This window comes from Microtus pennsylvanicus, chromosome 9, assembly GCF_037038515.1.
Source record: "Microtus pennsylvanicus isolate mMicPen1 chromosome 9, mMicPen1.hap1, whole genome shotgun sequence".
In the NCBI taxonomy this organism is placed as follows: Eukaryota; Metazoa; Chordata; class Mammalia; order Rodentia; family Cricetidae; genus Microtus; species Microtus pennsylvanicus.
In genome coordinates this window covers 42,330,200-42,356,711 of record NC_134587.1, presented here as the reverse complement: position 1 = coordinate 42,356,711, position 26,512 = coordinate 42,330,200, and the positions used below count along the sequence as shown (strand labels likewise).

Sequence of the window (26,512 nt, the reverse complement as noted above, 5' to 3'; positions counted from 1 at the left end):
TAGCCCCTGATTAGCTTTAACTGTCAACTTGACCTTCTAAGAGTGTTTCATCGAGGAACTGTTTATATTGGGTTGGCTTGTGGGCGTCACTATGGGGGATTAATTTAAATTAACTGATGTCGGAAGACCCTGCCCACTGTGGTACAGGGTCCTGAAGTGTAAGAGTGAAGAAATCTAGAGGAACACAAACACGCAGGTGAGCTGGAGCATCCCCTTCCTCTCTGTTCTTGACTGTGTGTGTGATACTGAGCAATGGTTGAAGACCCCGCCTTGACCTCATCACAATGATGACCTGTAACCTGAAATTCTAAACGGAAAGAAATTCCTTCCTCCCCTGAGCCTCTTCTTGTCAGGTTATTTTGTTTCTGTGACAGAAATGAAACTGGGACATCCCCAAACACAAACCACGCCCCTCTGTCAGAGCCCCCTCTCCTCACATCAAGAGGCCTTTGAGACTACACATGCCTGCCCCGGACTACTTGGTTTCCTGTTTATCTATGCTCAGTCTGCGTGACAACAAATAGGAAGCTCTTGGCTATCTAGTGGAGAACAAAGTCCAAAGTGGTACCACAAGGGTGTAAAACCTCCCGTCACATGACCAGGCTGGACCAGTGTTGTTCCATCCTGTGGTTTTCCTCTGGGAAAAAGGATTCTGCTATTTGACTGTATGTGGGCTGCAGACTCAGAGAGGGCAACTATCTCCAGGGAACACAGTGTGTGCAGAGACAGACTCCTGCCATGCTAAGAGGGTACCTGGATCTAGCTGTGCCTGAAGGGCATCTATACATGCCCATGTGTTCATTCTGTGTGAGCCCGTCTGTCTAAGAACACCACATACCTAGCTAAAACTCAGAGCCCATACCTGAAGGCTGCAAGAGCTGAAATCGGCTTAGCCTGTGACTAAGTTGATTCACTAACTTCCCACCTTTCTCCCTAAGCGAGTACTACCATGAGACACCCTAGGAAGACGGTCAAACTGTTTTTAAGCAGGTAGTAACCAAAGATGATCATGCAGGCTTCTGATCCATCTCCAGCGGCAGTCACCAAGTCTAGAGACTGACAAGTCACCTTGCACTCCAAGGCTGCCTAAGGGGCCAGGTCTGCAGCCAACTTTTTGGCATCCTTCAACACTTACTCCAGAGAAGGGTTCCCCACCTCTACAGGAAATCACTATGAAGGGCACAGTGTGGACACACTATGGATCCAAGATAGCCTCCCCATCTCAGAATCCTAGGCAGCTCTTAGCCACTACCCAGTGCCAGGCCCACATAAGGTGTTAGTCACTTGTGTATTTGTGGCATCCCGCCCCCAGGTACCCTATGTGGTGACAAAGCCTTCACTGGGTTCCGTTTGTCCGGTGAACATCAAAGGCAATGCTGAGCATGCTGGCGAGGTTGTGAGGCACAGTCCCAGGCCTGGACACAGCCGTGGGAAGACAGCTGTGCCAACTGCTGGCACACCTGGCCAGAATGACCCAGCGCCGAGCCTTGGGTCATCTCGGAAACTCAGCTCCAAAGCTGGCAGTGGCTGAGGGGAGAGATGAGGATCCCAGCCGGGTTTCCTGGACCTACACCACAGTCTCCATACTATGATGCCCTTCCCAGACCAGACTGGAGCCTGCTTTCCCCATTGTCAAAGCAGGGAGCGGTTTCCCAGGCGTCGGCCTGGGCGTGTTTGTAGATCTGTATTGCAACAAGTTTAAAAGGCCATCAGACCTTTCCTAGGCCCAGTGCCACCCTTCCTGCTGGCCAGGGCCTTTTTGCACCAGACAGCAGGATATATTTAGTCTTAAACAAGGTATGGGGAACACTGGAGTAGTGTCCAGCACACAGGCTTCTGGAAAACTCTTCCCCCAACATAGAAAACTCTCTGCCCTTCAAGCCAGTGCCACGCCCAGGTGGAACACCTCCACCCTGAAGCAGCGGAAGCTTGGGACAGGTGGACGTGTTAAGAACGCAGGGTCCCTCTTCCCCCACGGGAGGATCATGTCAACTGAGGCCAGTTAAAGAAGTCACAGAAGTCATCTGGAACCTGCCAAGAACAGTTCCCAGAACTCCATGGCTCAAGTACAGGGTCCCCCAGGAGGAAAATGGTATTCTTGGGATCTTCAGGACTCACATGGCATTCCATCTGTGGCCTTTGCTCCCAACAAGGAACCTGTACTTCTAAGTAAGAGTCACTTGAGTGAACCTGAAGAACCCTGAGACCCACTACCCACTGCAAACGACACCACCTCCAAATGCCTTGCATGCAAGAACTCCATTGCTCTTTCAAGGCTGTTGCACCTACGATCAGATCAGACTCCAGAGAGAAAACTGCTTTCTTCAGCTAGACCCAATCCTCCCTGGGAGTCCTGCTCCACAGCCTGGGAGACTAAAACTACATTTCCCAAATGCCTTTGCAGTAAGAATTATAATGGCAAGCCACAACCTACCAATCAAAGATTATCCTAGAGTGAAAGGTGAGTTGTAGTAGCCTCCCTGACCTGCCCTCAATGTCCGTGAGGCGGGCAGAGCACTGAGACCCTTGTGTTCGGGCCTGCTGTCCAGCCTCAGAGGATTCCGTACTACTGCAGCAGGGGTCCAGCCATGTGAGTGACAGCCTCACTGTGACAGCATGTCCTAGAATGTTACCTCATTTATGGACTTCTGACTCCAGCAGGATCTGCTCTCCAGACAGCCTGTTACTCGGCTATGCACATGCCTCACCTGCCTTTGAGGAACATACGTGAGGAGCGGAAGCAATACCAGGCCATTGTCCTCAGGCTGCATCACAGCACACAGGGACCCGGCCCTAGGACACAGGAGCCCTGCTGTCACTTTTAGACACAGAAAGGAGCAGATGTTGCCCCATCCCTCAGTGGACAGAGACCCAAGAGGCTGGACTCAGCCTCTCATGTGTATTCATGGTCAGGCCAGACACTTGCTGTTAACACTCCAGCATCCCCATGCCATTTTAATGCTGAAGGAACTAGGTGTGGTATCTCTAAAGGAAAGTGGATGCAGGTGAGCTTAAGATAAAAGAGGGGTAACTAAGGAAGCAGTTGGAAGTATAAAGCTGAGCTCTAGACAGTCAACACACAAAGGGAGCTATGTACCAAGAGGCTCAAATGAAGGGTCCAGGATAGACCAAAAGATGGATGGATGGAGGATGGATGGATAAGCAGGTGACTGACTGGTTGGTGGGGCAGAAGACTGTGTGAATGAATGATGAGTGTACAAATGGAGAGAAAAATGGATGGGTGGGCAAATATGTAGATGAGTGGGGGGAGGGAGGGAGGGAGGGATGGATGGGTTAATGGGTGGGTTGATGTGTGGTAGGTTAAGTTTTTTGGGGAAGATATGAACAAACATCATTTCGCCCTAGATAAAGCAACAATGACAAGCCAAAGAAAGGCTTCCACCCAAGTCTAGCTTGACAAACCAAAGAGTTTAACACTTAGGTCTTACAGGATCACTGACAAGTTAGAGGTGGTTATGCTGACAAGAAAGAGACATGCCTCACCCAGAAGTAGCTAATCACTTGCATCCTCATGGAGAAGCAAGGCCTTGTACATTGCCTCATGTACAGCCATTTGTGAACATCTAAGATACCTCGTGAGCCCTCTTTCCCCTCTAGAAAAGATGTTAGTAGACTTGATCTTGTGAGGATAAGTATATCCTGCTGCTCTGATTTCAAGAATGCAATAACCATGTCATACTTGGAGGGCAGCATTCCTCAAGGGTTAGGTGAATGAACACAACAGTGGACTGATGGATGATGGATGGTAGGTGGGTGGATGGATGATAGATAAATGGATATGGATGAATGAACTGACCAATGGATGGGTGATGGGTAAATATGGATGGTAAGTGGGGTAGGTAGGTAGACTGATAGACATTATAGATGAATGTATGGATGATGAAAACTGGACAGATGGTCAGATGGTTGGTTGGAGGAAGGGAGGGATGTATGTTAGCGTCAAGTGTATTAGTTGTTGGAGGATAGATGTGTAGGTCGATTGATGAACAGATAAAAGGATAGATGGATGGGGGAGTGGGTGGATGGATGGATGGATGGATGGATGGATGGATAGATGGATGGATGGATGGATATTAATGGCAGGTGGATGGATAGTGGACAAAAAGATAAGTGGGTAGTGGGTGAGTAGGTGGGTGGAAGGAAGGATTAATCAATCACTCACTGAGCAAGTGAGCAGAAGAATGGGGCAACCAGGAGGCAGACGTCAAAGACAGATATTACAGATGGCTAAATATTCACGTTTCACACCCCAGGGACACTGTCACTTTTAACCACAGAGTTGCCTTCCCCTTCCCCAAGACGCATTTCTTTCACCACCTCTATGCCCTTGGCTGCTCTCGCTCCTCCAGAGCTGAGAGTGACTGAGGTCATGTCACCCTGACGCCTCCCATCTACTCACTTCACAGCTATTGGACACGGAAGCATCACTGGAACGGCCATGGCACATGGGCTCTCCTGACCTGTCGCCCGGAGACAGACAACTAAAACTGAGCCACTGACATCTGAAGATGTGGCCCAAGGCTCTGCCTACGCTCCACTCAGAAGGACCAAATGAGGTAGACAGCTCATGACAAGGCCATGGAGCAGCACTCCACGGCCCAACACCAGGAGGTTCCAGGATTCAAGAGCAGATGGAAAGAGGTATCTGCTTTTTGGAAGAAGAGAAACTAGTGTCTGGTCATAGCTGGTATAGCTCATGCTCAGAAACAGAAAGGGTGACATCTATGAGGACACCAGCCTGCTCTACAGAAGGGCCAGTCCCATGTTGGGCAGCCTAGACCTTGGACTGGAGCCCTTGGCAAAGGAACACATCCCAGGCCACAGTGCCAACACTGCAAAAGCAGCCTGCTCTCGGGAAGACCAGGGAGGGCTGGGTCACCATCTGGAGCCACTCATGATGTGCCCTCAGAATAGAATCTAAAATCCCAGCCTTCGTGCTTTTGGCCACCACAGTCCTGCCCACCCGAGGGAGGAGAAACCCTCAGAGGGGACCCTGGCCAAGCCCTGACCTCAGCACCTCGGCTGTCCAGCTCAGCAGGAGGCTCGGGGATGACAGAGATTCACAGGGAGCACCACAGATCAATGGGGTCCTGAGAGGGGGGCTACATGAAACAGCTTGTAGGGTTCATCTTGCTCCCCACCCCGTTGAGGTGGGCATCAAAAGAAATGAGAAGGGCAGAGGGCTTCTGTCCTGTGGTGGGCAGGGGCAGAGCACAACCAAGACTTAGATGTGTCTGTTGAATGACTAAGTGAGCCCCTGGCTCGTACACGGCAGGCTGGAGAGAGTAAGTTCAGCTCTCCTGAAATTCGCTTCACCTTGGCTGCCATGTTCCCTCTCTCACCAAGCTCCGCTCTCGGAGCAGCTGTGAGCTGAGAAGACGTGCTATGAGCCATGGAACTGCAAAGGGGAAGCACTCAGAGGTTCTGAGAAGCCATACTGCTGACCCAGCAGACTTGGTTGATTCTGGCCTTTGCTCCAACTCAGCGCACACACCCTTAATAACCTGTATATTTTTAAGCACTTGCTGGGAGCAGGAGGCCTCCAGCCCAGCTACCTGTCCCCTCCTGACATGGGCCTGGCATGGCTCCCTCTACCAGGAGTTCCACAGGGATTCATGTGCCCTCTGTGTTTTCACAGAGAGGTCACTGGCCCCAAATCCCCAAGGCAGCCCCGGCCCCACTGGGCCGCTCACTGGTGACTGGGATCTCAGCAAAGGCAAGGGGGTATTGCAACCTATCTGAACCTGAGGTACGGCCGATTTATTATCACCTCATGGTCAAACAGGCCTCTCCCAAGTGGTGTGGGACAATTCTGTATTCTGTCAAATATGCTATAAATAAAAGCTGATTTGCCAGTAGCCAGGCAGGAAGTATAAGTGGGCCAACCAGACAGGAAGTAGAGGTGGGTCAATGAGAACAGGAGAATTCTGGGAAGGAGGAAGCCCATTCCTCTGCAGTCCTGTCCAGACACCAAAGAAACAAGATGTGACCTGCCCCATTGAAAAAGGTACCAAGCCATGTGGCTAAAATAGGTAAGAATAATGGGCTAATATAAGTTATGAGTTAATAAGTAGACTGAGCTAATGGGCCAATCAGTTTATCATTAATATAGACTTCTGCATGATTTCTTTGGGGCTTACCAGCTGTGGTTACTGGGCAGGACAGAAACCCCAACAAGCAGGTCCTCATGTTAGAGCCCCATGATTCACAGACTGCCTCAGACACCAAGGTTCCCTCACTTCACACCTCCTGGGAGAAATTGTGAGCCACCATGACCACCTTTTGCTGGTTGACGAAATGAAAGAAAATGAGGACTATACAGAGACTGAGAGACATTCAGAGGTGACAGACGAGAAAGACAGGGTTGGGGACAGAAAGACAGACATAGGGGACAGAACAGAGGAACAATGAGGTGTTCTGTGCTGCAAGCTTCGAAGTCAACATGAGTATCTTCAAGAGAAAAATGTGTGCACCTTCCTGTGAACCACCCAGGTTTAGTTCTTTAAGTTCACAGACAGAAGAGTAGGAGGCAGAGGCAAGGGGGGCTATGAGCAACAAGGCGTAGGTAGACTAACAGCCTCTGTCCTGAAAAACCAAATGAAGTTCAAAGAGGTGCAGCCAAGCATGCTGGTGCCCCGCCCACACCGCTACTGAATGCACAGGACAGCAGCCTTCACAGGCTGGAGCGGCCAACCCTCCCACTCTCTTCCCTGCCTCTTCCCAGTGGCCTCCTAAAGCAAAGAGCCTGTTTCAGTAAAGCCAAGCCAGAAAGAATGGCAGACCAACCGGAGGGTCTGTCTGCCCAGGTCCCTCCCACCAATTCTCCCCGAGGATAGTGGCCTCATCCGAGGTCAACCAGGAGGTCGGAAAACAAACAAACGGGGTATCTTGGAGGCCCTGTAAAATTCTTCTCCAATGACTAAAGCTGGGGACAACAGAGGGTGTGGCCAGGGCTGCAAGCAGACAGTGTTGGCCACTAGGAGCTAGCCAGGCCTTCTTCCCTCTCCTGCTATCCCCAGGCCTCTGGCGGTTGGTGCCCTGATCTCAGACCTTTTGCTAGGCACACTGCTACCATAGACATGGGTCCCTTTACCTGCAAACTCTTCGGTAACTTAGAGCTTCTGTTTCCTCCAGGCAAGGGGAACTCAGCCTGTCACACAGCACCTTCCTCACCCCACTGCATACCCCAGGAGCCCTGAGCTGGCTGGTCTATCTCCACATCATAGCCACAGCCTTGTAGGGATCCCCAGACACCTCTTCCCCTCCACCCCTGCCTCATGGCCCTTCCAAAGCATGCCTGAGTTTGTGCAGTGCACAGCATGGCCACCTTCCCCATTTAGCCCCAGATGGCCACAAGACCATTTGGTCACTTGTGACAGTCAACAAGGCATAGCAGACTCAGCAGTGTGGGGCTAGATCCAGACTCCTGGGAACCTGCCTTGTCCCCTCAGCAAGGGCCTGAGGCCATGCCCCCAGCTGTGGGACTTGGATGGTCATGAGCAGTTATAGACCTAAAGCAGCATCCTGGGAGGAGCCTGCCCATGCCTTTCCTGCCTCACCTAGTGCTTTCTACCAGGGCCTCACTTACTGGGCACCTCCACTAGCCCCATAGGGCAGGAGACAAGGACGTATATGGTACAGGTGGCACTCCCAGCGACAAGACAAGGAGTCCAGGGGAGAAACAAAAAGGAAGGCACTTCCAGCAGACAAGATGTCACAGTGCTGGGTTGAGGGTGAGACATGAGGATGGATTAGAACTGAAGACCTGAAGGATATCTCGAGCAATCAAAGGCAGAGGGGTCTCTTCGTGGCATGGTAACTGGAAGTCAGCTCTGCCTCTAGAAAGCAGAACCTGGTGTTTCCCTCTACACAGATCCACAGGCCTCCCACCCAGCAGTCACACCTCTGATCCTTTCTGTGAAAGCCCAAGCAGGTTCTCTAGACAGCAGGAATCTGCCTCAAAAGAGCATGCGCGGAGGGTTGGGTGTGTGTGTGTGTGTGTGTGTGTGTGTGTGTGTGTGTGTGTGTGTTTGTGTGTGTGTGTGCGTGCTGTATGCTGTTCTACTACGTACGGTTCTGATCCTTCCCCCGGGGTGCCCAGCATTTCCTTACTTCCCAACAATTGCCAAGTTCATTTTGTTGCCCTGAACTTTGAAAGCATGAGCTCTATGGACCCACATGGGCTGTGATGGTGGGCAGAGCAGAAATCTGCACCATAGCAGGAAATGGGGTCTCTGTCATTGACTACAAGGGAAAGCCCCTGTTGGGAAGTAACCGAAGCTAGCATGCAAACATTCTATGAACAGCAGAAGGGAGCGGGTGCAGGCCAAAGTACCTCCAGGGGGGGCACACAGCTGCACTAGATACAACAGAGATGCCCCAAGACAAGGGTTACACCCACTCAGGCTGTAAGCGTGGGTACTGGTCTTGTCTTGAGAAGCAACAGCAGAGGCTCAGAACTCTGCACCTCCAAGTCAAACCCCCTCACTGCCACAGTCTTCAGAGCCTGCCCTTCAGGAATAAATGAAGAACCTGACGAAAAGATTGGGGAAGATGCCTAGGGTCTGACCAAACTTCAACCAACTACAAATCGGGATCTAAAGTCTTCATTCCTTCCTCTAAGTCATGGGACAAAAAGACGGTAGAATACTTCCAGAGCAGAATGGTTTGATGGGTGGATGAGGACTGAATTGATAAATATGTATATGGATGGATAGATGAATGATGGATTGATGATGGTTAAATAGATGGACAAATGATGGCTGGCTGGCTGGATGGATAGATGAGTGGATGGACAAATCATGGTGTGGGAAGTCCTTCTGTATATGTGTTGCTTTTATTGGCTAATGAATGAAGAAGCTGACTTAGCCTGTGATAGGGCAGAATAGAACTAGGTGGGGAAAACTAAACTGAATGCTGTGAGAAAGAAGGCAGAGTCAGTGAGGGAGAAGCCATGTAATCTCACTGGAGACAGACACAGGATGGAACTTTACCCGGTAAGCCACAGCCACGTGGCGATACACAGACTAATAGAAATAGGTTAACCAAAAATATAAGAGCTAGCTAGCAATACACACAAGCTATTGGCCAAACAGTACTGCAAATAATAACATTTCTGAGTGGTTATTTTTAATCTGGGCAGCTGAAAACAAACAAGCAGCATCCGCTTAACAATGGATAATGGCATAAGTAGAAGAGAGAATAGATACAAAAGGATATACCATGGATGGAAAGACTAAAATTAAGTTACCTCCCCAGGAAGAGAAGAAGCCTAAGATGGACCACATAAGCCATCATTGCCCAGCTTCTGTCCCCAGCAATAAGTTGTTCAGTGCCATGCCTGACTCCATGACTGGGCAGGGCAAGCATCTCTGACCACTTGGATTTTTCTCTTCCAACTCAAAGGCACTTCTTCCTTCCTAGCTAGAAAGCCAGTAATTCCAGGAAGCTACTGACCACTGTTCCCAGCTAGGCAGTTTCATGGAAAATCTGGTTAAGAAAAAGGGAGGAGCCTGTGCCTTTGCTTGGAAGAAATTATTATGGAGGGAGCCAGTGGCCCAGAGCTTCTCCTTTAGTCTGTGACTGCCCGTCCCTCACTTCTCTTGAAGACTTGCCTGAAGTCTAGACACCTGGCACCTTTGCATGACTTTGTACATGGAAGCCAGACACAGGCCAAGATACTTTCAGAAAGGCTCAGACACATACACCTGTAATTCTCCCTAATGCAGTTGCCTACAGTACTGTGTGATATCCCCAGATAAAAAGATCACGTGTAATACACACATACTCTTACTCAAAAAAGAGCCAAGCCAACAGTAAGGAGAATGGGGGAAAATACAACATATGCAAGGAACTCTTGCAGGGAGACCTGAACCAAGCCTTGGAGGACAGAGAGGAAGATGCAGTGCCATATGGGAATTAGCAGATGCCAGCACGCAGACTCTGAGACCACGTGAGTATTGTGCCAGGCACAGGAGCACCACACCAAACAGCAGCAGAGAAGTCCTGCAGGAGGCCTGTCCTAGTGGCTGTGGGAGCTGTGTTTCATTCCATCAGGGACCGGGAGGAAATGTCATCAGCCAAGAGACAAGGTACCCTGAAGAGTGGGATGGTCCAGCTTCTCCCAAATTTGCTCAGCATCTTGTTTCTAGTTCTGGGTGATCATCGTTGCTTTTCATCTGTGGATATGAATGGATATGTTTCTCTCACCCTGTCCTTTCTCAAAGAATTAAGAGCGCCAACAGAATGGAACATGTGTCAAGAACATTGTGCCTACAGCCAACTGCCAAACAAGGTGTGTCACAGAGGGACAGGCTGAATGCCAGGCTCCTTGTGAATGGCACTGCCAGCAGAATCTACTCACTGTAGAAACTGACCTGAGAGCTGAGCAAAAGAACCAGGTGGTTTTGTTTGTTTCCTCGAAGGTAATTTTCCCTCACTGTTCTGAAGGAAATGGGGGATGATGCCAGCAGACAGTTTCGGCCCCATGGGTATGGTTGTGCTTGTGTGTGTGTGTGGCTCATAGGGTCCCACCAACTCCTGGGAGGACTCAGGGGGTAGGCTGGTCCAGGCCAGCATCTAGATGCCCAGGAAGCTGGGTTAAGGTGATAAGAGGTAATTACATAACCGTGCCAGTTGCATGTCAGACCTCTAGGGGTCCCACTGATCATAAGGTCACTGAGACCTGCTACGCTGCTCTGAGTTGCCTTTCCTCAGCAATGTCCCCTGAGCACCTGCATGTCATAGCACACTGAAGGATCATGCCTCCTGATTCATTCCAGAGTCGGGCAAGGCCAAAGCTGCCCTGTTCCAAGTTTTTCCAGATGGATGGCCTGTCACCACCAGAGACACAAAGTCTTCTTGGATGTTCTGGTAGACTTTTCAAGACTCACGGGCAATGAAAGACAACTTTCTTGGTGCTGATATGCTCTATGAAACAAGAAACTTTGTAGTAGGAGCTGCAGGCAGGCCTGCTTTTCATCCCGCCCAGCTCCCATACGGCTAGCTTAACACCCGAAATAACAACACACAAACTGTATTCATTTAAACACTGCCTGGCCCATTAGTTCCAGCCTCTTATTAGCTAATTCTCACATCTTGATGAACCCATTTCTAATAACCTGTGTAGTACCACAAGGTGGTGGCTTACAGGGAAAGATTCAGCATGTCTGACCTGGTGCTGGCTCCACTGCATCTGACCAACTATGCTTTTCTTCTCCCAGCATTCTGTTCTGTCTGCTCCACCTATCTAAATCCTGCCCTATCAAAAAGCCAAGGCAGTTTCTTTATTAACCAATGAGAGTAACACATAGTCAGATGACCCTCCTCCATCAAAACTTAACAATAAATCACCCACCAACTAACCAATGAACAAATGAGCCACCCACTTACTAACCAATAAATAAGCCACCCACTAAATAACCAATGACCAAACTATCCATCTACCAACTAACCAATGAATGAATGACCCACCTACCAACTAACCAATAAACAAATGAGCCATGCACTAAATACCAAAGAACCAATCTACCCACCAACTAACCAAAGAATAGATGAGCCACTCATCAACTAACCAGTGAAAAACATGAACCCAACAACCAACTAACCAATGAGCAAATTAATCAACTAACAAATAAAAGAATAAAATTAACCAACCAATGAACAAACAAATACACGAACTAACTGTTGAAAAAAATTCACCAACCAGCTAATCAATGGACAAATGAACCAACCTATCAATCAACAAACAAACAAGTCAACTAGCCAATGAACCAACTAAACAATGAACAAATGAACCAGCCAACAAATAACAGAGGTAGTGGAAGAAGCCTAGATGGGTAAGGGTGCCCTGCAGTAGCTCGGTGAGGATGCTGATACTAGGCCACACTAGCCTGGCATCTCCCCTTTTAGGTAGATTGTAAGAAAGCTTTGTTCTATACCACAGTGTGCATGACTGTGAGACAAAAGCAAGGCCCATGTCCATCATGGGGGGACTGGTTGGATCCCAAAAGCTGTCCCTGTCTAGCTCACTGAAAAAAGTGGGTGGCAGGGGTCAACCTCTACAGCCTGACATGAGAAGGTGACCAGGACCCACTGCTAAGTGGACACAACTGTGTTCAGAGACACCGATAGCATGCAGTGCCCTGTGCTAGACTAAGTAGCAGAAGTTGATGGGTTCTAAACACCCACCCCATACCTACAGGATCAAGAACAAACGGCTCAGGAGTCGACGGCCGTGGGACAGATCCAAGACTGGACAGATGGGTGAAGGAGAATATGTGCCTGCCACTAATCAGCATCTACTTCTGAGGAGCTGTGTGCATCGATATAAAACTTGCACTATTCACTTTTTAAAAAATAGCTTTAAAAGATGTAAGTGTAAGCATTTAAAATCAGCCATAGCTCTTTAATTTAAGAGTCTAAGTGATGCTCTATCTAACGAATGTAGGCTCTATGGAAGGTGAGAAATGCATGTGACCAGGGAAACACACTGCTAACTCTGCAGCCTTGGCTGTAAAAGCCATGGGACCTACCTACCTCTTCAACTACTGCAGCACAGATGTCAGGCTGCAGAAACCCAGGGTATCCTGGAAAGAAGGTCTCAGGTGAGGAGTGCCCCAGGCCCCTGACCACCACCCAGGCCTCACTGCGCACTCTCGGAAGCCAGCTTGGAAACTGAGCCCTGTGCCATCAAACCACTGATCCTGAGCCATAGAGAAGGAGCAAGCCATCCTGGCATGCCCCACCCCAGAAGCAGATCCTCATGCAGAATAAGGGCCGTCTGAGAACGTGGGGTTTCTAGTGGCCGTCAAGCAGCAAAGCAGGAGCTAATGAAAAACAAGAAGGTATATTTGTGACAGAAAGCCCCAGGAAACATTTTGCAATTAAGAAGGAAGGTACACAAACAACCAACTACGGTTCAATGTCGCTGGTGGCTAAATGCATTCAAACTAAATGAAGGCCCCTTTGTGTTCATTAAAAGTGGCACAACTGGCATGGATAGGGATTCTTTACCCTGGGGGTGGGGTCAGTCTGCTAGCAGGAACTCAACGCCTCCAGTGCAGGTGCTCCCTCCGGACTGGGGCAGGCATTGCATCACAAAGGGTCACCACAAATCGGAACCTGCATGTGCATGTACGGACGGACAGACAGACACACACACACCTTTCCAAAGTGACCCCACACACCACTGTGTGCTCTCCCCTATGCCCATGGTCTTAGTCTTGATAACAGGCAATCTTCAACTGGCCTTTCTAAAACAAAACCGTGTTTTCAATTCTTGGGACTGTGTGCACCTCAGAGCAGAGTGACATTTGAAGGAGGCCAGCCCACATCTCGAGTCCACCCAGGGCCCCTTGGCAAGCCTCGGGTCTGCCTCACCCTTGCCCTTTCTGGTTGAAATACGTACAAAGGCAAATGTGTCTGTTGGCCACTAGCTCCTCCCAGCACGAGCAGCAGGCTGGCACTGCCTTTCAATTCTTGTTAGAAGAGACAGCTTTAGAAAAAGAAGGAAATTGGCCCCTGAAGAGGGTTTAACACCTAGTATATACTGCAAAGACAGCAATACGAGGTAGGAAATTAATGGGGGACATTTCAGGTTACAGATGCCAGCCACCAACAGCCCTACACCCTGAGCACATCACAGTTTTCCAGGTCCGAGTAGGGCTGCTGTTGGATCCTCGACTGTACCCTGTCAGCAGACATTTTGCTGGTTCTGCATACAGGTCGTGGCCAGCTATTCGCTTGCTGTTGACAACAGCGAGTAGATGGAGACCTTTCTGACAAGCCTTTCCGTCCCTTCATTTGATTATCGTGTGGCTCCAAAATGATCTAATTCGACTGCATGATGCAAAACCATGCTTTGGTCACTGTGACCCTTGGCCAAACATCTCACACCACACCCTGGGACCAGGGAGCATTTTTTTCCATTCCCAAAGCTCAGGATCAGTTCTGTGAAGGAGGGAAATGACTCCCAAGGCTGAGGAGTGGGACTCAGACTCCTTCCTCCACTAAGTGCATGCCACAGCTGAGCGCTGTCCCCTCTCAGGAGTAAACCACATGACTCTCAAGGTCTTCCCGGGAGTAGCTAGGAAGGGCCTCTCCATGGTACTCTGCAGGGGCTGCTGCTGGCCCTCCTGGGTATGAATGAGGAAAGTGCATGGGGCTGCACAGAAACCATTAGCATTCTGGACAATGCCTTCCTAAGGACAGGCTGTGGAGGGGCCACTCGTGACTCCCATCTTTCTCCAGCTCAGGCTGGCCCTTCTCCCAGCATGCTCAGCAGCACCCAGCCCATTCCACTACCTGACATAGACTTCAAATTGTGATGTGCGTCCCACGCACAGTCAACCAGTGGAACAGCTGGCAGAGAGAAGACCTTAACAGGTCCAGAGTGTGGTATGTTTTCTCAGTGGGTCCCAACTAGGACTTGGCAAATACAGATGTCCAGAAAGGGAAGGGAAGAATAGTATCTGTTAGTATCTACTGGGTTCTAGAAGGTTCATGATTTTTGACCAATGGGAGGAGATCTATGAAACATAGAGTGCATTGTGCTGTTTTCTGTTGTTTTTTGGTTTGGTTTGGTTTGGTTTCCTGTTACTAGCTCTGTAGACCAGGCTGGCCTCGAACTCACAGAAATCCACCTGCCTCTGCCTCCCAAGCGCTGGGATTAAAGGTGTGTGCCACCATGCCTGGCGTGTGTGCTGTTCTTATTCCTAAAAGTTCATCTGCTTGTGTTGACCCTGTGACTCAGATGCACTGCTTGCATTCTTCAAACTGGGAAACACATTCACCTAAAGGCCTAAGGGACCCAACATGTGTCACAAGCACAAGAAAGGGTCCCAAACTTTAAGCAAAATCCCCTGCTGCAAACAGGGACTCCCTTCTTCGCGGTAGATTGAGACGCCTCCCTCATTCTACCAGGTGAGGTCTGCTAGGGCTTGACACCTGAGGAGCCCGCGACCCAGGATGTGGCAGCTGGCTGGTAACTGGGAACTGCGGTAGGAATGGAATTCAGCAACTACAGGGCTCTCCTATTCCTATGCCTGGCATGTGAGTCAGTGTCTCAGAATTCACCCTAAGGAAACAACCGGAGAGGCAGAGAGGATCTTCTGGGAAGATGTTCATCCAAGCTTTATTTACAACAGCAGCCCAAAGCTGGAAGCAGCCCAGCTCCTACGCCAGAGCAGCACTTCGCTCGGCTGCAAGTCTCAGTCCCCGAATACGACACAGGAAAGTCCAGAAAAAAATAATCCAGACATTGTAAGTAACTTTTATTAAAGCATCCTGTTACAACTCTGCTGTCTTAGTTGCTAGCCTGGAACGGTGCCCAGTGTGTGAATGAAAGGCTCGCTTGCCACAGGTATGCACACACAGGAACAAACGCAGCACACCCAGATTGCTCTACGGTTGTGCTTTCAAGCATCCCCTGGGGTCTTGGAATGTGCAGTCCATGGACGAGGTGAGGTGGCCGACTTACAGAGAGTTCTGAAAGACGTGGGGTAGAACTCTTCTTATTCCTAAATAGATTTATCAGGAGCCAAAATGCACTGTGCAGGAAAGAGGCTCCTATGTCTGCGCAGAACAGATCAGGGGGCCTGCACTGAGGCCAGCCACCCCAATTTTCCAAGTGACTCCAAATGAAGAGTGTGGCAACCTCAGTGTCTCCTCCTGGAAAATGAGTAGATGGAGACCTCCCCCCCCCCCCCGGGCCATGGCATCTCAGCTGCCGGTTTCACTTCCATGACATCGGGTAAAGGAAAATGCACGATTGACGACCTGCTTCCAGACTTATCCTGGGTTTGCTTCATGAACTTTTTGGTTTGTTCGTTTTGTTTTTGTTTTTCAAAACAGAGTTTCTCTGTGTAACCCTGATTGTCTGGGAACTCACTCTGTAGACCAGGCTGGCCTCGAACTCACAGAGATCCGCCTGCCTCTGCCTCCCAAGTGCTGGGATGAAAGGTGTGTGCCACCACTCAGCAGCTTAACGAACTTTTAAAAATTCCTTTTCATTATGTGCATTGCATGGGTGTGTGAGCAGGTGTCCACGGAGTCCAGAATGCGTGCCACTGGATGCCCCTGGAACTGGAGTTATATGTGGTTGTGAGGCTCCTAATGCTGGTACTGGGAAACAAACTTAGGTCCTCTGCAAGAACAGTATAGGCTCTTAACCACTGTGCCATCTCCCCATCCCCTGCTTTAGGAACGTTTAAGGCCACACATAGCTCTCACTGTTACGTCAGCCCAAAGGCAGCCACCTGACAGTGGGAAAGGCATGCAGCCCAGAGCAGCTGGTTCACACGTCACGGTCTCTGTTTTCTATAGCTGGATAATCTGCCTGCTTCCCAGCAGCACACCTTTGGGACCCTGCGTTCATCTCTCAAAAGAAGCAGGTAAGAAGTGTGGCCTGAGGACCAGGTGGCTACCCATTCTAGGAAAAAACCTGAGTCCAGATATTTGAGCATCCTTTCCCATGATTGACACGTTTAAGCATGGAGCTGGGTGTTTTCCCTCTGGGAGGGAAGGGTTTACACTGGGAGGAGCCCTCTTCTTTGTCAGGCTTCCCCTCAAGTTTCTCGAAGACTGGCACTGCTCTGTGAGTCTGAAGCCATAACGAGAAAGTAAACTTCATTCCTTTCTGCACTGTGTCCTTTCCTGTGGATGCACCATAATGTATTCAAATGCTTCCCCTGCAGCCAGGCATGGTGGTGCGTGCTTGCGATCCCGGCACCCAGACTCGGGCCATTATGGGTTACTTAAGGAGAGTCTTTCTGGACAAATGACTCCTCTTGGTGAACCTGCAGGTGTGTTGAGCCTCTGCTCTTCCCATTATGCCTTACACACTTGAGTGGTGAATACAACACACCCAAGGGGCAGAGCTGCTGGGTCAAAGGGCACATGCATTTTAAGATCTCAACAGCTACCGCTGGCTGCCTGCAGAAGAAGGGGTTTACTTCCCCAGCTGAATGTCCATGGTGTATCTGTGGCCCTGAGGCTTCACCTTCGTGCTGTCCTTGTTGATGTTACACAATTTTCACATGTATAAAAGTTCCAAATGGGGGCTGGAGAGACGGCTCAGTGGTTAAGAACACCCACTACTCTTCCAGAGGACCCAGGTTCAATTCCCAGAACCCACATGGCAGCTTACAACTCTTTGTAACTCCAGTTCCAGGGGACCCGACTCCCTTACACAGGCAAAATACCAATGAATATAAAAATAAATCAATATTTTCTAAAAGTTACAAACATTTTCCTTTCTGAGAACTAGTCATAACTTTGACCTTTTTTCATTAATTTGTGGGAACTCTTTGCATATTATACCATCCTGACCCCTTTCCTGCCATATGGCTTCACATTCTTTTCTTGGGATTGGTGGTTGCTTTTACCCTCCAGCCAGACAGAAAAACTCAAATTATTCTCTTTTACAGTTTCTGAGGTTTATGCCATGCTAACAATGTCATCTTCCCACCCCACCCCCACTGCCTCGTAATCATAAACACCTACCTCCCAAGCTTTCTTCTAGCGGTTCTGTGGTTTCATTTTTAAAGCTCACATCTTTGATCCATCTGGAACGAATCTAGCACAAAAGGACAGCAGACAGCAGCATCTTTGCCCCAGATGGCTTCTTCATTATCCCAGCCCAGTTCCGTGATTAATCCTTTCTTCCAAAGTCCATGTGAAATTGCAGACTTTATTAGGCCCTAAATTCCTGTCAGTGTCCTGGCTTCTAAGGACAAGGGTCACACATCTCCCACCCGCAGCTGATTGACTCGCATGGAACGGAGGTCCGCCGCTCACCAGCCCCCGCCCCCAGCATGTTCTCCTCCCAAAATGCAGCCCAGGGAGGCCAAAGCTTTCTTGTCACCCCACCCCTGCGGCATGCTTCTCTGTAATAGGTGACTTGGAATAGGAGGCGTAGGAACCACCGGATGTCCATCGCTAGCGGAGATGCTGCGACAAAGCAGGCCCTCACAGAGGTCAGGATGGTGGCGCGAAACCTACAGCGCACGCGACATAAGGACAGCGCATCCTTGCTGCTGCCGTGGGGTCTCAAGGTTCTCACACTCAGGAGGGGTAGCCAAGGGGCACAGGGTCCTTGGCAGAGTGGCTGCAGGATCTAGTCCAGGGCCCAGGTAGCCACTGAGACAAATGCCCCCTCCTCTCTTGGTCCTCTGCACTCATGAGCTGTGGTTGGAGGATTACAGGTGACTTCCAGCCACATCTTAGTCCTTCTCCTGTTTTCTGAGATAACTACAACAAGATTCATCTTAGCCACAACAGGTTAAAGGCCGAGGAGGGAAATGCAGAGGGAGGGACCTTCAGTGCGATGCAGAGCCAGCTAAACCCTGACTGCTGGTGCTCTCCTAGCCAGACTGACCTGTGACCCCTGGGAACCTGACCCAAGTGGGGCCTGTTCTTTCCCCTGGCCTGGCATGAGAACTGGGGCGTGGAGGTAGTACAAGCCTCATACTGGGTAAAGCCACAGTGCTGCCACACCTGTTCTAGGTTGTAGCCCAGATTTCAAAGACCCCATGGCCCAGCCAGGATGTCACTCTTCTCCTTGGGGCTGTGCCAGCTCTGTGCCAATTACAGCCGTGTGGAGCTCACTGTGTTACACTTCAGGAACGAGGTTCCTTAACCACTCCTTGGCAAAGTCCCATACCGTGCCTTGGACATTGGTGTTGCCACAGAGGCGTTGATGAGTTGAATTTCCAGGTTCAGCAGAGCAGGCAGGGTAGGTGTACAGTAGCCCCAGGAGAGGCAGACGTGGTTCTTCTATGGCTAACAGATCTGGGCTTGAGGGCCACAGTACAGATTCTAGCTTGTATTTGTGGCCCAGCAGAGACACAATTAATTACAGTTTCGGAGCTCATTGGCCAGTTTCCACCCAAGCAGGCAGCTATGCAAACCCATCCCTTGAAGAGTTGTGAGAACAGGCTAGGAATAAGATCAGAGGCGAGGTGAGAAGCCCAGCAAGAACCCCTGGCAAATGAGCAACTCTGGCATGGGCCTCCATGCCCACCTGCGACCTGCCTCCCAGGGATGTAGGAGGGGCCCCACTGGTGAGGATTCCTTAGAGATGTAGGAGGAGCCCAGCCGTGACCCCCTGGGGTACATTAAGGAAAAGCCCCACCAGTGAGGTTCAATGTTGAGATTCCCTGGGCAGGGAACTCCACATGCCCAGCTAAGAGTCAGGATGAGTGAAAAGAAAAACGGAAGCCAGCTTCTCTGTCACCTACAGACGGAGTTCCCTGGGCTGGTAGGGATGTCAAAACAGGAAGGAAGGTGGTAGCTGGAAGGCAAGAAACAGGCATGTCATGAGAGTGTCGCACCGGTCACTCAGTCTGGCACAGCCCAGGGGTGGGGATGCATGGAAGGAGCAGTGGAATGCCAGGGCTGGGTGGGTGTGGCTCTGCCCTGGCTGCAACATCCCTAGAGAAACCAGACCAGGAAACAGTTTTATAAGCAACTGGAAAGAGATCAGACTGCCTCTCTGCCGAGGAATTTATCTGTTGGCCAAAATATGGGCCAGGCATGAGCACTGAGGGAGAGAGAGCATGGCAAGGGCCTGGTGTCTTCTGCTGGGCTTAGTCTGAGCCCAGGGAGGGAGGCAGGCTGGGAGCATGCCCGCGTCCAGAGTGAGGAGTCCTTTACAGTCTCACTTCCCACCCGCAAAGCCCTAGATGACAGGAGTTCCTCAAGGGTGGGGCTCAGACACAAAGAAGTAGCTGGGGAAAGTGGATAGAAGCAGGCAGTATTTAAGTCATTGCAAATCAAGGCTGGGAGTTTTTATGGGGTATGATGGTGGATCCTGGAATAGATGAGCTGGGGCTGAAAGCGGCAGCTGGGGGAATAAAGCACTGACCAGGAGAGAGCTACAGAGAAGGGCATAGGTCCCAGACGGGTGCCAACCCCACCTCAGGCTGGCTCCTTGTGGGTTTCGCCATCTGAAAAGTCCTTGCAGGGGCGGGGTAGCTACCACCTGGGGCTGCTGAGGGGGGTGAAGGGTAAGCAGAACTTAAGCCGAGAGCTGGGAACGCGGCTCAGCTGGTGGAACGTGTGTCTAAAAGGCACAAAGCCCTGAGTTCGATCCCCAGCACTGTAAACCGAATGTGGCGCAAATGGCCATAATCACAACACTCAGGACGCAGAAGCAGGGAGGTCAGAAGTTCAAGGCCACTTTGGCTACTTAGTGAGTTTGAGGCTGATCTGAGGTTATAAAGAAAAGGTAAAAAGTACCTCACCCCCATGAGGAGACGAGATACGCTTAGCTTTAAGACTCACTGGGGGCATCAGCCCCATTGTGCGAGACCTAGATGCCCTGTACCAAGCTTGGGCACAAGTCTGCTATTTTTCTGGGCATCAGCAAAAGATCCAGGTTGGTTTAGGTATCCTGGAACCCTGGATCTAGACCTGTGGGCGCAAGGGTACAGTGCAGTAGGATCTCAAGCCAAATATTCTGACCTGCCACATACTGATGAGCAGGTTCCTTGGCCAGCCCATAGTCCCTAGGTGTCCCTGGGCAAGCACTGGGCATTCTCTCCCTGCAGATCTCAGGGCATTCATCCTACAAGCCCAACACTACAGCGCTCGGACCACCTTTCCAGGACTCTTGTTCCTGCCCTAGAATGACCTGAGTAGCGTGAGCCAAGTGCTACTCCAACATGGCTACACTCTTATCCAGCAAATATTCTGGAGTTTGCAGGTTACTATCAGCTCAGCCCGGAAAGGATGCACTGGGCACGGCCTATGCTGGTCCGCTGTAAGATCCAGCAAACTCCAGACCTGTCTGGTTCTGTATGGCCTCAACTCTGCCTCCTGAGGTCCCACAAGCCTGTGATGTACATAGACACCATCCACTCCACTCCGCACGTGAAGGCACTGAAGCACAGACCTGTCATGCCTGACTGAAGTCACACCGGCTGCTACCCAAACCACACCCAATTTTAAAGCGCTGAGGTGCAATGCCACGCTTGGCCTCTAGGTGATGCCTTCCTTTCTTCCCACCCCCTAGAGCCAGAGATCTGAATTCCAAGCCTTGGGGCCACTCCACAGTGCCAGAGCCATGTTTTGCTCTGTCTGTTGGGAATTCTGGTCCGCTGGGTGACCTGAAGCTCAAAAGGAGATCACAAGTGTAAGGTGGAATTCCCTCACTTTCTCTTGTAGTGTCCAGGTACACTGTGGGGCCAGGTAGGCGGCCTAGGCAGCAAGCACCAATTGTAGGATCAGAGCCCCACGGGGCACACACACACCAAGACAGCCAGGTCACATAGCTTTCTGAGTTTTTGATTTTCTGTTCTGAAAAGTTCATGATTTAAAGATGTGGGTCACACCCTGCTTGACTTCTCTGGCCCCATCGAGCTTACGGCTAAGCCGTACCAGCTTAACTCTTGGCCCCTCTGACTGATGGATGACTCAACTCCCACCCAGCAACCCCACCCACCCTAGCCCTCGGCATTTGGCTTCTCGAAGCCCTCTCACCAGCTGTCAGCTGAGATAGAACAGACAGACCCTACCTGGCCATAATCCCCCACTATCAGACCTGCTCCCACTAAAATGGAAAGCGTGACTCAGCCTCCTAAACACACAGGCTGCTCACAGCTGGATGCTGCTGAGACAAATCCTCAGACTCTCCAAAGGCAGACCAGACCAAGTCAGCCGGGAACCCAGGGCTGAGACTATAGGAAGCAGTGCCCAGGGACAGGGACCTGAGCCCCAGCCCTTACAGCACAGGACCCCTCCCTCGTCCTGCTACCATCACACACCTCCCCTTTCAGTCCCTACTACAGTGATGAAGACTCCAAAGAAAGGGAGGAAAGTCACCTGCCACAGCCTTCTCTACTGGTCCTGACACCCAGCCTGAGTGCCGCCCCTTGGGCTGGGCAGAGTTATTCCCAGAGCACAGATGTCATCCTAAGGGGTCAAGCTCTGTCCCTCACCAGTCGCAGGGCTTCTGTGGGCCTGGCTCTTTTCAGATTCCCCTACCATCATCCCTCAGGTGCAAGAATCAAATTAGCACATCTTTGGATTGTATTATGCTATGACGTTTGACTTTTCAGAAGCTGCCATTTGAGCATGAGAACAAAATCATTTTTTGTTGATGAAAACCAAAATCCTTAAGTGAATTCTGGCTTGGGATGAGGGCAAAATTTCCAACAATGTCTCAACTGGCCCCAAACACACCTCTGCCAATTTGTACTGTGCATTTGTACGAACTAGTGTTCTCGGCATTGACAATCATAACATCCGGATATCGAGCGGCACTGAAAAACACCGAACGCACTATACATCAGGTGATGACAATATTCAGCCCAGTTTTAATCTTTATATAAAGATGAATAAGCATGTCCATCTCATTAGCAAACTTGCTTCCATCTTTAATAGACAGTAAAATATGTCTATAGCAGAGAGTTGTTTTTAAAATAACCTTCCTCACACCTACCAGTAAACATTTGATTTAGGTGTCTATTTTATATCTCTGTATATCCAGGGTCACATGAATAGAAAAGGGGGGAGAGGAGGAGTGGGGGACAATGAAAAAGGAAGGGGAGGGGTTAAAGTAGAGGAGGAAAAGTAGGATGGGAAGAGGAGGAAAAGAAGAAAAAGGAGGAGAGTGTAAGAAGGGGAAGAGGAGGAGGCAGCAACCGTGAGTCTTACCCTTCACCCGCAGTGACCATGGACAAACGTGCCTCTTCACATGTGGAAGGTTCCTTCCACCTTAACCCACATGCAAGTTACCAGACCCAGGGGAAGTTTTGGGGGGAATAAGACACCAGAGCCTGCTTGGAACCCTGTGCGCCTCATGCTCTGACCCTCCTCAGTTGTCCTGACCTGATGGCACGGTACCTGAAGGACCACAATGAGCAGATCAGCCGTCTGCTCCCTGTTCTCCAGCCTTTCTATGGTACAAAGGCAAGTAAGGAGAAGGGCCTTGGCTTTCCCCTAAGGCATCCCACGTGGTCCTCCTGCCACACTCTCCAGGCCCTTGTACAGCAGTCCCTTTGGGAGCCTGCAACTCCTCCTCAAGGGCCAAGCAGCTGTTTGCAATAGGCCCAGCCCTGGCCCCAAGCAGAGGAGGAGCATGTCCACAGGCTGGACCCGGGGAGTCACGGGGCATCTGAGGACAGGCAGCTCCAAGGCTAGGAGACCCGGGGCTGCCCCTCCCCACACACTGAGCCAGCAACAGTGAAGAAATGGGGCGGGCCTAAAAAGGCAGGAAAGACTAGAGGCCCATTTTCAGTCACCGCTGAAGAACAGGGACCAGCCAGCCAGCCTCAAGCCCGAGTTTGATTATATTAACACCGTGGCTTGGCGGTAGTTTACAGCACCTGCCTGCCAGGGGTGGGGTGGGCTCTCCTGCCTGCACACCATCCCGAGCAGAGATGTTTGGGAACACTGATATTCATTGCCTGCTTAGACAGCAAGGATGAGACAGGCGGCACTGACCTCCCAGCCTTCGGAGGCTGCACAGCACCCCCAGCTGGCTGGATTCAGGAAAGCAAGGTTCCTTTTCTCAGCACCAGGATTATGGCAGAAGGACTCTCTGCCAGGCATCACCAAGGGTCTGGCGCCCCTCTCATCACCACCTGTGACTTTAGAAATGCCCAACTCATCTGAGTCTAATTATCTGCAAGTGGCTTGAAGCTAGAGGCCAGCCCCTACATTATGCAAGCCCTTCTGCATGGCATCTATCCGTTCCTGGGCGAAAAACGCCTTCTGAACTAACTCCCAGGTGTTTGATGCAGGAAAAGGTGAAACAGCCCCAAAGGGTGACCAGTGGGATCCCTACCTCTAAGGAGGAGCTGAATGGTATGGTACTGTACCCACACACACCAGCTCCACACTTCACAAAAATGAAAGGATGCTCCTGGATCCCAATCAGTAATAAAGACAAGCTACATAACAGTTATGTGACAGGCCATCTGCTACCCACATGGACTGGAGGCAACTCACTGTCACAGCCTCGATGCCCGCAGCAATCCCAGTACCTCCTACAGCCAGCTCTGCTTCTGAGCCACTGAGATCAGAGAGATGGAGCAGCAGGCACAAGAGCCCGCAGCCAGGCGCACACACATGCTTTCCTGATACACAGGGCCCTTCACTGTCCTGTTCTCTAAGGATCTGCAGAACTTTCTCTTCCAGTGTCTGACATCCAACCGAGCTGGCAGCAGGGGAAGGCCCTCCCCAGGGACTGCCTGCTGTGTCCAGAGTTGTCACAAACTGCCCTCGACTAGTGACTAACACCAGAATTTGGGGAGGGAGTTCCAGAGATCTTCTTAGAACTGGCCCTGTGGACCCACATGCACGAGGCAGGGTCTTGGGGCCACTGAGGCTGAGAGTTATGTGTGTGCCTGGGTTATCTGCGTTCCACCTGCTGGTTTCATTCTGGGCCCCCTGCTGAACCCCTCAAGGTCCTTTTTTGAAGGAATTGGATCTGCTCACTGTCCTATTTTAATTTCCTCAAGTCCAAAGAACAAGGGCATGTCTGAGCAGGGTCATAGGCCCTCTGTAAAAGGCTAGCAAGCAGCTCTCTGGGGACCAGCCCTCTGTTCCAGGGCATTGCTAAAGGGCGGGAAAGCCCCTGCTGCAGGCAGAGTGGCAGTACAAAAATATCTGGGGTGCAGTTTTCTTGATACGGGCACCATACACAGAGCCCCCATCTTGTGTCATATAGCAGATAGTCACTGCAGGTCCTCAGCCCCAGGCTCTCCAGCCAGTATCAGTCTGAGACCACAGAGTCGCATAGCCAGGACATACTCTGTGAAGGCGTCTCAGCCCTCCTGCTTCAGAATCACCTACTGAGGGGGTAGCTGAGCTGGTAGAAGGGACTGGAGCCTGCACCATCGGCCTAGCCATGGGTGGCTGGAAAACAGGGCGGTCCCAGGCTTACCCTGCAGCTCCTTAAGAATCTCCAAGCAACACAGCTCCATGTGTGAGGCTGCAGGTTCCATGTGTGCCCCCAAACAGAAACATACTGACATCATACGTGTCATACAATGAGGTCAGCTACAGCAGAAACTGCGATCCCCATTCAGTTTGCCTCAGAGATGAGTCGGCATTTTATATCCGCTCTGCAGATGGGAAAACAAGGCATGCTAGATGCTTCTGTTGTGCTAAGTCCCAGTACACAGGGAAAGGCAAGATGCAGGGACCTTCCTTCCCAACCCCCAATTGTGAGCTGGATGTCCGAGGGCGTGGGAAACAGCTGTCCTCTGCCCCTTTGGCCTGGAGCCTCCAGGGCACTGACCCTCTCTAAGCTCCATCTTGGTGACTCTCCTCATTCTTCCCACACAGATGGGTCACCAAGAAGAAAGTGCAGTCTCAAGGCCACACGAGTGTAGCTTCTCCAGAGTAGACCCACCTAGAGGGAGAGAACCCCTGGACGACAACAGACAGAGCCTGGAGAGGAGGAGGGGGAGTTCTACCTAGGAAGCTGGCTTTTAGGGATGTGTCCCCAAAGACTCACAAAGGAAAGCAGGTGGTGTCAGTAATCTGCTTAAGAATTCTGGGGTGTGGGTAGAGCAGCAGTGGGCAGACCTGGGGGTGTTGTAGAATATGGGGCCTTGTTGCACTAAGTCTGAAGTTACCCCCATTACCCTCAGAGCTAACAGACTCTTCTCAGTCATGACATGTTCCAGAACCTCACACCCCATACACTCCAGTCCAGCCCTGATCCCTAAGATCTTCTGGGAAGTAGACGGGAGTTTGTGGAACCTCTGGGGAGGACTGGCTGTACCCCACGGACAGGAAGGAGGCAGTGTCCTGGTCCTTCAGCAGGAGGGGCTATATAAAGAAGGGACTGGTGGGACATTCCCCACTTTTACACCGCTTCTCCCCCACTTTCACACCGTTTCTCCTCACACGATTGCCCCAGCCAGGCCTTCCCTGCTGAAACTCAAGCCCTGTCAAGAGACAGCATCTCCTCCAAAGGTCCTCCCCATGTTCTCAGCATCCCAGAGCCTGACTAAATCCAAAGGAGAGTTCTCCCTGTGCCCACCATGGCAATTGCAGGCTGTCCCATACTGGGGCAGAGACCGGCATTCCCGTACTCACATCGTCTGCCACTGCCCTCTGTGAGCTCTGACAATAGAGGAACATTGGCTGGGCTCAGCATGTCAGCTGGGCATATACCTGAACCACTGTCCTCCCAAAGGAGAAAGCCTCAGAGGTACCCGATCCTGTATCATAAAGGGAGGAGAATCGCCACTGAGTACCTGGGTAGGGACATATCTGTCTTCCTGAGTTACCCACCTCTGGCTGAAGGAAACAGGGAAGCCAGGCCAAGTCCACCTGGCTGGCTTTGAGTGGGCTGAAGGCCATGCATCACTATAAATGACCATGGTGAGAACCACAAAGAGCAACTGTCACGGCTTCTTGGGACCTGGCCTGGCAGAGCCTCCTTGAACACAATGGAAGGCTCAGTCCCACCCAAAGATGTCCGAGGAGCACAAGCACTGTGCGGGTCATGCTGGAGAGCAGGATTAAAAGTGAA

General features: G+C 50.9%; 1 protein-coding gene across 2 annotated transcripts in view; it reads right to left on the bottom strand.

The window, feature by feature from the left end:
• Positions 1 to 26,512, bottom strand: part of Col5a1 (collagen type V alpha 1 chain) — a 150,961-nt gene that overhangs the window by 117,711 nt on the left and 6,738 nt on the right. The gene's annotated exons all lie outside the window — the stretch shown is intronic.